Raw genomic sequence first — 11,749 nt, 5'->3', positions numbered from 1 at the left:
TCTCTTGGCGCAGAAGTTACAAGAGTGTGTCGTTTTTCTTCTGGCGGTTTAGAGACAGTCGCGGGATTAAAAAGCTTAACTGGCCAATCACAGGGTGCATCTCGTACCCATGACGGACCATGAAACCAGAGCGGATGATCTAATATTTGAGCGGGGGTTAAACCCCGTGAAAGACAATCGGCAGGATTGTCTGTTCCAGCGACGTGATATAGATTTTGAGGTGATAATTCAGATTGAATTTTTGCTACTCTATTAGCAACAAATGTGTCCCAACGGTGGGGAGAAGAGTGAGCCCAACACAAAGCTACGGTTGAGTCAGAAAAGCCAGCAATTCTATCAATATTAATGCGGTTGTTACAACCCTTGACTATGGCACCAATGAGCCGCGTCAATAGTAGTAAAGCGCAAAGCTCAAGGCGCGCGAGAGAGACGACCTTTCGAGGGGAGACCTTAGATTTCGCACTAATAAGGCTAACTGTAATATTGTCGCCATTGCAAACGTGAAAATACACCACTCCTCCATAAGCCTTCTCACTAGCATCTGCGAACCCCACTATTGTGACTACACTATCTCGAGAGATACCTACATGACGTGGGATTTCTATATGTTCGAGCATAGGAAGCTCTTCCCTGAAGCGAGCCCATAATCTGGCCACGTTGTCCGGTGCGATGTCATCCCAGTCACACTGAGAAAGCCAAAGCTCTTTAATAAGAAGCTTTGCGTATAACACTACAGGTGCTACAAAACCCATAATGTCCCATATGCGAGCGACACAAGACAATATGGTGCGTTTGGTACAAGTTGGCGGGGTCGAGCTAATTTTGAGACTGAATGTATCGGATGTGGGAGACCAGCTCAAGCCGAGAATCTTATGTGTATCATTGACATCAAAATCCTTAACCGTCGATAGACGATGCGATGGCGGAATCCAGTCCAAAACACGTTGAGAGTTGCTCGTCCACTTAACAAGGTCAAATTGCCCAGTCTTCATTAGGCTTATCACTTGAGTAGCTGTTTCGATGGCTTCAGGCTCGCTATCTACACTATAAGCAAAGTCATCCATATACAGACCAGTATTGATGGTAGCTTTTGCCTTGGGGTAGGAATCACCCTCATCAAGAACTAACTGCTTCACAGTGCGAAGCGCGTGAAACGGACTTGACTTAAGTCCGAAACAAACGCGGTTAAACTGGTAAACCTTTAATGGTTCGTGTGGGGAAAACCTATATAAAAATCTTTGGAATCTACGATCCGATTCCCGAATGCCAATACAAAGAAACATTTGTCTAATGTCTGCAGATAGCGCTACAATAAATAAACGAAAATTGACGATAATATCAAACAAGTTACCTTGAAGATTTTTACCACAATACAAGATGTCGTTTAGAGAAACAGAAGTACTAGTCTTAGCACTGCCATCCAGAACAACACGCAATTTTGTGGTGAGTTTATCCTCCCTAATGACACCATGATGCGGGATGACATAAGAGGGACCATTTTGCGTCTCATCAAGTACAGCGGGAGCAGGTGAGATGATACCCTTATCTACATATTCATTCACGACATCGTCGTAGGCCTTTTTCAACTTCGGAGATGCCATCATCTTACGTTCTAAACAAAAAAAGCGTTTTTCGGCCATTAGGCGCGAATCACCAAGCGAAAAGGTATCACCCTTAAACGGGAGTGCAACAATATAACGACCACTTTCATCGCGGGTGGTCGTGCTACAATAAATATCCTCAGCGGTCTTATCATCAGGACTCATAACCAGCGGAACATTTACTTCTTCAATTTCCCAAAAGCGGCGGACGGTGGAGTCCAGTGGCGGCTCGACGGCGCAGCAGTATGATACGGTCGAGTAACTATTTATAAGAGCGGGTGCGGATCCAACTATAACAAAACCGAGAACAGTTTCCAAAGCGTGCGGTGCGGGGTTCGCCGAATGACCTTGAACCTTACGTGGCAGCAGGAGGTGCGGGAAAATCGAAGCGCCAATCAAAATATCGACGGCTCCTGGAACGGCGTAAGTATCATCGGCTAACGGCAAACTATCAAAGTTAGCTAACAACGAGGTATCTACAGAAACAGTAGGAAGTTGCTCCGTTACTTTATCTACAACCAGCGAGTTTATTTCGAATGAAACATTCGAGCTAAAACGTGATTCAAATTTAATTTTTACGGACCCTTGGATGTCCTTAGTAGACCCCCCTATGCCCTTGACTACGGGGCACGTAGGCTGGTTACTATATTTTAATCCAAGGCGTTGACAACATTCACGAGTAATAAAATTACTCTGTGAGGCGCTATCTAAAAGGGCGCGAACAAGATGCGGTTTGCCATAAGTATCAACCATTACAACTCGAGCGGTCGCAAGCAAAACAGTTGTAGGTAAGCGAGCGGAAGACAGCGAGCATAATGTGACGTCATTTGTGTTGCCGTCCGAGTTGATAGCTGCGGAGCTGTCTGTGCGAGCGGCAGCGACAGCAGCGGCGGGAAGCGCGGGTGAATACGTCGGACGCGCGAGATGTGTCGTACAACGTGCGGTGCCGCCAGCGTGAGTTCGACCATGCGAGTGCTCCGAGCTTGATACTGCTAGCGACGAGTTACCATACATTGGTTGATTACCTGCGCTTGTAGTTCTATTGGCTACTATATTATTATTTTTATCAAAATGAAGCAAGGTATGATGCTTCAACGAACATTTGCGACAACTATGGCTACTATTACACACACCAACGCGATGTTTATCACTAAGGCAGTTTAAACACAAGTTATTTGTGCGAACAAAATCATAACGATTTTTAGGCGACAATTTCAAAAACTCAGCACACTGATACAACTGTGTATGATAAGATTTGCACAGAAAACAAGTCGACTTGGCGGGCACGGACGCAGGCAACGCCGCGGTATTTACATAGCTATGAGTCGTTCTAAGCGGTCTTGAAGACGTTTCTAAATGCCTTTCTGGTTGTCTTTTCGGGACCTCGTGAGGTCGCGTAGTACGCTGAAGTATTCTTATGTGATTACGTAAAAATGATTCCAATTCATTAAATTTCGGCAATTCAATACCCTTAGTACCCTGATTCGTTTCAAATAAGCGAACAGTTTCGAAATCTAACTTTTTTAAGCCAATGTACAAAAATAAAAAGTCGCTGAGGTCATTGACGTTGAGATTTCTAATAGCCCGAACAGATGATGCAAATATGTCTAAGAATTTCTCCAAATTCTGTTCGGTACACGATAAAATAGGTTTTAATTCGAACAACTGATCCAGGTACGCGGTAGCTATCAACCGTTTATCTTCATATTTGGCTTTGAGTGTGTTCAAAATCAAAGAATAGTTTTCGGCACTAAACGTAATTCCCGCGCAAGCCGCACGGGCTTTGCCGGTAAGTTTTTCTACTAAGTAGTGTAATTTTTCGTGATCGGTTAAGTGATCATTTTGATTTACTGTATTTTCAAAACTATCTATAAATAAACCCCAATTACGGATGTCCCCATTAAATTCGGGTATGTGGATAGGCGGTAGTCTAGGTCTATCGCGGGTGAACTTAGGTTCCGTTTGCGAATACCCGGCGCTAGGTATTTTTCCTAAAGATTTAGCGACACGTTTTATACGGCAATATAGATCATCAAACGACGACATAACAGAGTAACTGACGGCGTAATCAGGATCTAGTTCTAATTGCAATGCGTTGATATTATGAACGATACTTTCGAAATCCGCGCGCAAATCGTCTATGTTTTCAATAGAACAAAGAAATGAGTCTCGTATTGCTAAGTCGGATATCTTAAGTGCATTATCACAAATTGTTTGCACGCGTGAATAAATCATATCCCTCTTAGCGTACAAAAGCTTCAAATCGTTCTCGGATTTATTAGATTTAGGCGGCATATTTAAAATTTAAATAAAACTAATAGGTAAAGAAACAAAATAAAATCTGCAAAACAGCGCGGGAAATCAAATAATTTTGTGAATAAAGTATATTACGCGGGCGGACGAACGACGCAGGGGCGAGGGGGCGCGCGGCGAGGTGCAAGCGCAGCGCTCGTCGTCTTATAAACTAATAATAATAATATTTAAAATAGTTAGACAGCTACTACTATAAAAGTTGCTATTATTGGCGCGTTAAGAATAAAACAACCAGACAATATCAAACGACCTAGGTTATGCCTCTGTCCTAGTTAAATCAAAAATGATAATAAAATATAATAACATACAAATATTTAAACACGAACGATGTACATATGTATTATGTTATTCATTCAAATAAATCAAAACAGACCAATTTGGTAGGTATTTGTATGTTCAAATGCGGTTGGCGAAGCGAGTGAATAACTCGTGAACATAAAAATAATGGGAAGGTAGCTAATCACAAGATCACAATGTTCAAAGTAAATCTTACGATATCTATGATGCGTTTTCGAATACGAAAAAACCAATTAAATAAATATAATTTCTACGCATTCAGCGTCTAGCGAATGTGTGTGACTACAAAGATGGCGTTTACCTAGGCTATCTAAATCTACCTATAACTAAATACCTAAATGCGGGTTTTTCTACTATATTAAATAAGTATTTAATTGCGGTGCGTTAATTCCCTATGGAATTAAATACAAATAATGCTAGATTACTAATATGAGACGATGTAAGTTCAGAATCCGGCTCGAAATGGACCACTAAATAATGGTTGCGCTATGCGGTTGGTAGACCGAAATTGTAACGGTCATCTAATACAAAAATGAGTGTGGACTGTTTTTGCGTTGTTCAACTATGACACTTTCTCGGGTCGTGGCGGGAAGAAACAAAGGAACACAACCCGAGGGAAATTGTGAAGGAAAACGCCGTACCTGGAGAGGATGGAGTCGTCCGAATCACGGCTGCTAAAAGTGCTTGAAGCCAGTTGGTGTATCTTCTACCTTGCACGACACTGTGATACACTGACACTGATGTTGTATGAGAATAAGGTCTTAGGCCATCTCAATAATTAAATCACAAATAACTTATTTCTGTAATGCGGAGCGCGCGCTAGGTAACCGCCATGTATTTCTTCTTTTTTTTTTTTTTTGTGTGCCCGCGTCACTCGTACTAGCCAATCCAGGGCGCGGGGATGGGTGAGGAAGGGGAAGGGAAAAGTGTCATAGCTGCCATATTATTATAAAACATTTATCTAGAAATCTGTTATGACGCTGGCGCAACCAAGTTCGTTTTTCAAATTAAGTCAATTCTGTCACAGATTATGCATGTTTTGTAGAATGAAATACCCACCTTTAGAATGAAAATATTTCACTACCTACGTTCTAAAGCATTCACGCTCTGTATTCTGTTCTAAATCTCTTTTTAAATAGTATTAATAATCATCAAAAGGTTGCAACCTATAATGAGTTTCTTTTTCATCTAAACATTTCACTCAAAAATCTTTCAAAACCTTTCTCGGAACATAAAAACCATGGAAAATGGCTTCTATGTAATTAACATTCAAATAGTATTGGACTAATTAAGCGTTTTTTCGGCGGTTAATTTGAGATCCTTCATTAATTTTTATCCAATTAAAACGGAGGTCGTATACTTGAATGTTAAAGGGAATTGTGAATACAAAAAACAGGTAAGTCATTTCTTTGTTACAAAATAACTCTTGTCATTGGAATACACAAACACAAAAAAAAAACGTGGTGTGCATGGTATCAGTAGTTATAAATATTTTATGAACAGATATGAGTAGAAGGGTTATTTTGATAATATCCTGAAAAGCAGCCCACGCTTTTTTTACAATAAAATCATTTTTTCTTGCACTATTTTTAATTCAAATTTATTAAAATTTATTTTCTATTTTGTTGTTGGATTTTCTATAAAAGCGTATTTTGTTAGTTTTTTTAAACTATTATTTATTTTAGTATAGTAAATGGATAAACAAGCTAATGATCTACCTGTGTTAAGTTGAATACCCTTTTGATACATAAGGTCGAAACTCTTAGTGTAATGACGGCCATTCAAATCTTCAAATATAGAGGCATAAGGATGCATTAAGGTCTTGTGGACAAAAAAATTAAAAAAAAATGCATACGAGGGTCAAAGTATAAGCGATGAAAGTTATAAGTTGTATATACAATAAAATCATTTATAAATAAATGTCTACATATATTTTATACAATAAAACCATTAATTAATAATACTCTAATGAAAAGTTCTATGTACTAGTGTCCAACCAACTTACGAAGCTCGATGAAAAATCACACCTCAAGTTTTCTATTCGATTTATGTATTACGTTTACATATTTGTTTTTCTAGTAAAATCTTGAGAAAAAAAATGACATTCCAATATTTATTCACAGGAAATAGCCAAATTTGCCAATGGCTATTAAATTTGGGGACTTCGGTTCCCTCTGTATTTTGTACCATAAGTTACATGGGGAGTGCTCTGAGGAATTGTTCGAGATGATACCGGCATCTCGTTTTTACCATCGCACCGCCCGCCACCGGAGTAGAGTTCATCCATACTACCTGGAGCCACTGCGGTCATCCACAGTGCGTTTCCAGAGGTCTTTTTTGCCACGTACCATCCGGCTATGGAATGAGCTCCCCTCCACGGTGTTTCCTGAGCGCTATGACATGTCTTTCTTCAAACGAGGCTTGTGGAGAGTATTAGGTAGGCAGCGGCTTGGCTCTGCCCCTGGCATTGCTGAAGTCCATGGGCGACGGTAACCACTCACCATCAGATGGGCCGTATGCTCGTCTGCCTACAAGGGCAATAAAAAAATAAAAAAAATAATAAACAAAAAAAAATCGCCCATTAAGCAGAGAAGAACATGGTATTAATCTATAGTGCAAAAAGCCTTTCTCAATAAAAAATAAATATATGAACACTAATACTTACCAATATCTACTAAACAAAAAAATAAGATAATATCGGTTAACGAACACAGAACACTCAGAATGGCATTTGGCGTTTTGAGATTGCCTATTTATGCATAGATTCTTAATTTTACAAAACCATTCACAGGGCAGTCATGAACGTCGTTCCAATATATACTAGAAGAACTAAAGATGCGTGTCCGTCATGCCGTACAGTCTTAGAAGAAAATGTAGAAACAGAAATTGCTATTGAATCTCATCTTATTGTTATTCTACTACTATCCATGTAAGTATTTTGGACTAGAGGATCTTGGTGATACTGTAGGCTATACTTAACATATTGGTATACGACCCCGTCTTCGTTAATTTTTGGAGTTTACTCCTTTAGAATCGATTTACATATATAGGCCCGGGGTATGAAAATTATGGGGACCAAAATCGTACTAGCATGTCACACGAAATGCGTTATGCGCCTGATTGCGCATGTCACACGAAATGCGTTATCGCAGGTGACGCCGGGCTGCTGCGCCGGCAGTCCGCCACAAAGCCTCGTACTGATCGCGCGTTTCTCTCATTATTGTATTTTCATATATTTGTTAGTCGTTTGTTTTGTGTCTCGTTAATTTGTTAATAATCTGTAGTGTATCGTGTTGTCGTAATATAGAACTATTTCTCGTATTGTTTCGTTTAATTTTTTATATCCAGTAAACTCCAGTCGTGCGTCGGAGCGGACACACACACTTTTTTTTTTTAATTTTTGGAGTTTACTCCTTTAGAATCGATTTACATATATAGGCCCGGGGTATGAAAATTATGGGGACCAAAATCGTACTAGCATGTCACACGAAATGCGTTATGCGCCTGATTGCGCATGTCACACGAAATGCGTTATCGCAGGTGACGCCGGGCTGCTGCGCCGGCAGTCCGCCACAAAGCCTCGTACTGATCGCGCGTTTCTCTCATTATTGTATTTTCATATATTTGTTAGTCGTTTGTTTTGTGTCTCGTTAATTTGTTAATAATCTGTAGTGTATCGTGTTGTCGTAATATAGAACTATTTCTCGTATTGTTTCGTTTAATTTTTTATATCCAGTAAACTCCAGTCGTGCGTCGGAGCGGACACACACACTTTTTTTTATTTCTAAGATGGGTGGACGAACTCACAGCCCACCTGGTGTTAAATGGTTACTGGAGCCCATAGACATCTACAACGTAAATGCGCCACCCACCTTGAGATATGAGTTCTAAGGTCTTAGTATAGTTACAACGGCTGCCTTACTCTTCAAACCGAAACGCATTACTGCTTTACGGCAGAAATAGGCAGGGTGGTGGTACCTACTCGCGCGGGCTCATAAGTGGTCGTACCACCAGTAATTACGCAAATTATAATTTTGCGGGCTTGATTTTTATTACACGATGTTATTCCTTCACCGTGGAAGTCAATCGTGAACCTTTGTTGAGTACGTATTTCATTAGAAAAATTGGTACCCGCCTGAGATTCGAACACCGGTGCATCGCTTCAACACTAATGCACCGGACGTCTTATCCTCTAGGCCACGACGACGATTTCCCTAATGTATAATAATAACTTTCACATACGGCCAAAGTCACAATTGTACTGTATAACGGCTGTCCCATCCTTTGAATCGTGAATTGTTCACGTTCGTATTTCCTTAGCAAATTAATACCTACTCCCAGGATTTGAACACGGTCATAGTCGCATCACACAAAATACTTATCTTTTAGGCCACGACGACTTCTACAGAATTCATTGCGCTTGCCTTCTTTTGCGCATCGAATGCTGAATAGAAATTGTATTTTCAGGCTTCTATCATGCTTACCATTACCTGTTTACGTGTCGTCGTGTAAGCACATTGATCATTACTGCCCAAACTCTAAGGTGTTCTTTATTTCATACAAATATTATTGGATATCACTGAAGAGATGATAGTCGCATCAAACACATCATTACTCTAAGCTGTATTACGAATGTCTTATAAATATAATAAACAAAACATGTGTGTGAAAATGATACGTGACTTATTTGAATCGTACGAAGAAGAAGAATATAAATAATTTAACTAATAAAAATAGATATTCTAATTAGATTAAATAAAATGTACCTTGTCATTAAATGTATAAGTTGATTTTTGTGTGATAATAATTAAAATTTTTGACATTATGCTTGTAAATTCGAATGGATTGTAAAAAAATGTTTTCTATATCAGAACCTAGTATTTTATGATGAATTTTAAATTAAACTAATTGTTCTTTTAATAGAATATGTATTGCTTTGATTTAATTAAAAATCTAAATGTATTTGTTCTTTTCTCTCTTACATAGCTTTGGTTAAAATTTTCAGAACTTTATTTAATTTAATTTTGTTCATTAAATACATTTAAACATAGTATAGTGTTTATTAAATAACAATTTAATGAGCTGTTGATTCAAAATAAAATAAAAGTAATAATAAAAATGATATTGTTATCTTATCTGTTTGTATATTGACATTATTTTTATGAACGTAAATAAAATGTTTATATTAATTATTATATGAAAATAGAAGTCTTGTCTTTTCTCATTATTTAAATAATTCTTGATAGATTTTCTTTAGCTATTTTTCACTAATTGAAAATTACTTTTTTCATTTACGAAAGTAACTTAATTAGTGTGTGTGATTTTGTACAATGTCGTATTCCTGTGTTGTCTTATATTGTAAGGATATAAAATATCACAGAGAAAGTTTCGTTTGCAATCAATGTTAGTTTCGGATGTTATACTTGTTTTAATAATCTATTAAATTATTGAATAAAAAATTTTTTTTATACAATCAATCATGTTTTTATTCACGAACACTGATTCACTGAAATTATAATTACACTAGCGACCCGCCCTCGCTTCGCTTCGGAAACATTAAAACACACATGAAACCAAAAAAATTAAATAAATAAAAAATTAAAAAAAGTAGCCCATGTTCATCAGGGACAATGTCGGCTTCTAATGGAAAAAGAATTTTTCAAATCGGTCCAGTAGTTTCGGAGCCTATGCGAAACAAACAAACAAACAAATCTTTCCTCTTTATAATATTAGTATAGAAGTATAGATTAAAATGTTTTTGAATCATATTTATCGAATATTTTTATCGAATAAATGTTCCCTTTGTCTACGTAATAGCGAAGGGTTATCGGTGTATAAGATCTATGAAATTCTAATCGTACTTATTTAAAATAATACTTCAATTTGTTGCTCTGTAAAAACGAAAGGCATTAAAGTCTATTTTATTGTAAATTCGTTCACAATTCAACATAGAATTTAATTTTATAACATCATATTTCTTCATCTCTATCGCCGCTGTTTTATTGACATTCCACATTAATTCGAGCTGCTTTTCAAAGAACACAGGCTCGGAACAAAAGTGAACGTTAAAAAGTCCACTTTCTTTACATATTGTTAGTATGTATTTCCTTAGAAAAACTGTACCAGTCCGCGGATTTTTTAAAGAAATTACCGGGATGTCATTAATGTGCTTACTATATATATAAGCCAAATAGTATTTATAAAGTATATAAGTAATATGTATATCAGTCTGCGGCTCCCATAGGGATTCCTACACAGAATCCTTTAAGAAGTCGTCGTGGCCTAAAGGATAAAACGTTCGGTGCATTTGTATGTAGCAACGCATCGGTGTTCGAATCCTGCAGCCAAGTACCAATTTATCTAATGAAATACGCACTTAACAAATGTTCACGACTTTCACGCTAAAGGACATAAAACATCGTATAAGAAAAATCAAAACCGCAAAATTACATAATAATTTGCGGTAATTACTGGTGGTAGGATGTCTTATGAGTCCGCGCGGGTAGGTACCACCACCCTATTTCTGCCGTGAAGCAGTAATGCGTTTCGGTTTGAGAGGTAGGGCAGCCGTTGTACTGTAAAAACTGCGATCTTAGAACTCATGTCTCAAGGTAGGTGGCGGCATTTACTTTGTAGATGTCTATGGGCTCCGATAACCACTTAACATCAGGTGGGCCGTGAGCTCGTCCACCCACAAAAGGAAAAATAAAATATAAATACAGAAAACTAGCTTTGGGCTAGATAAACATCTATCAATTATCCCCGATTCTTATTATTTCAATTATAGTAAAAACTTTCAAACGCTTCGCAACCCTAAATAACTTTACGTGGCGTACCACCTGAGCTTCATTCTGAGGCTCAGACGGCTTCCAATACTGCCCTATTCAATTCAAAGGCAGTATGCATAATATTGCATAATGCTCGAACAGCATCGACTATGGAAATCATTTTAGCAAGTCCAGCATCGACGCGCTAACTCTGCAACGCTGTTAGTTAGGCTGAAAGATCAACTCAATTGACTAAGACAACTTAGTTATGGGTACCAGAGACTGACAAATATACTTATATACCTTTAAATACATACTTTTATAAATAATAAACACCTAGACAAAGAGATAACAAACCCGTTCATCATACAACGTTTGCCCCATGTGGGAATCGAACCCACGACTCTCGGCGCAATAGTCACGGTCGCTAACTACCGCACCGCCAAGTCACTCAAATGCTTTCAAATTCCGTCAATAATTTGTTTTTCGTAACATAACTTTTTTGATACAATAGCTAAGTTAATTCAATAGCTTTTTACTGGTGGTAGGACCTCTTGTGAGTCCGCACGGGTAGGTACCACCACCCTGCCTATTTCTGCCGTAAAGCAGTAATGCGTTTCGGTTTAAAGGGTGGGGCAGCCGTTGTAACTATACCGAGACCTTATAACTTATATCTCAAGGTGGGTGGCGCATTTACTTTGTAGATGTCTATGGGCTGCAGTAACCACTTAACACCGGGTGGGCTGTGAGCTCGTCCACCCATCTAAGCAA

This window comes from Bombyx mori, chromosome 13 (assembly GCF_030269925.1).
Source record: "Bombyx mori chromosome 13, ASM3026992v2".
Classification (NCBI taxonomy): Eukaryota; Metazoa; Arthropoda; class Insecta; order Lepidoptera; family Bombycidae; genus Bombyx; species Bombyx mori.
This window is presented reverse-complemented; position numbering follows the sequence as displayed.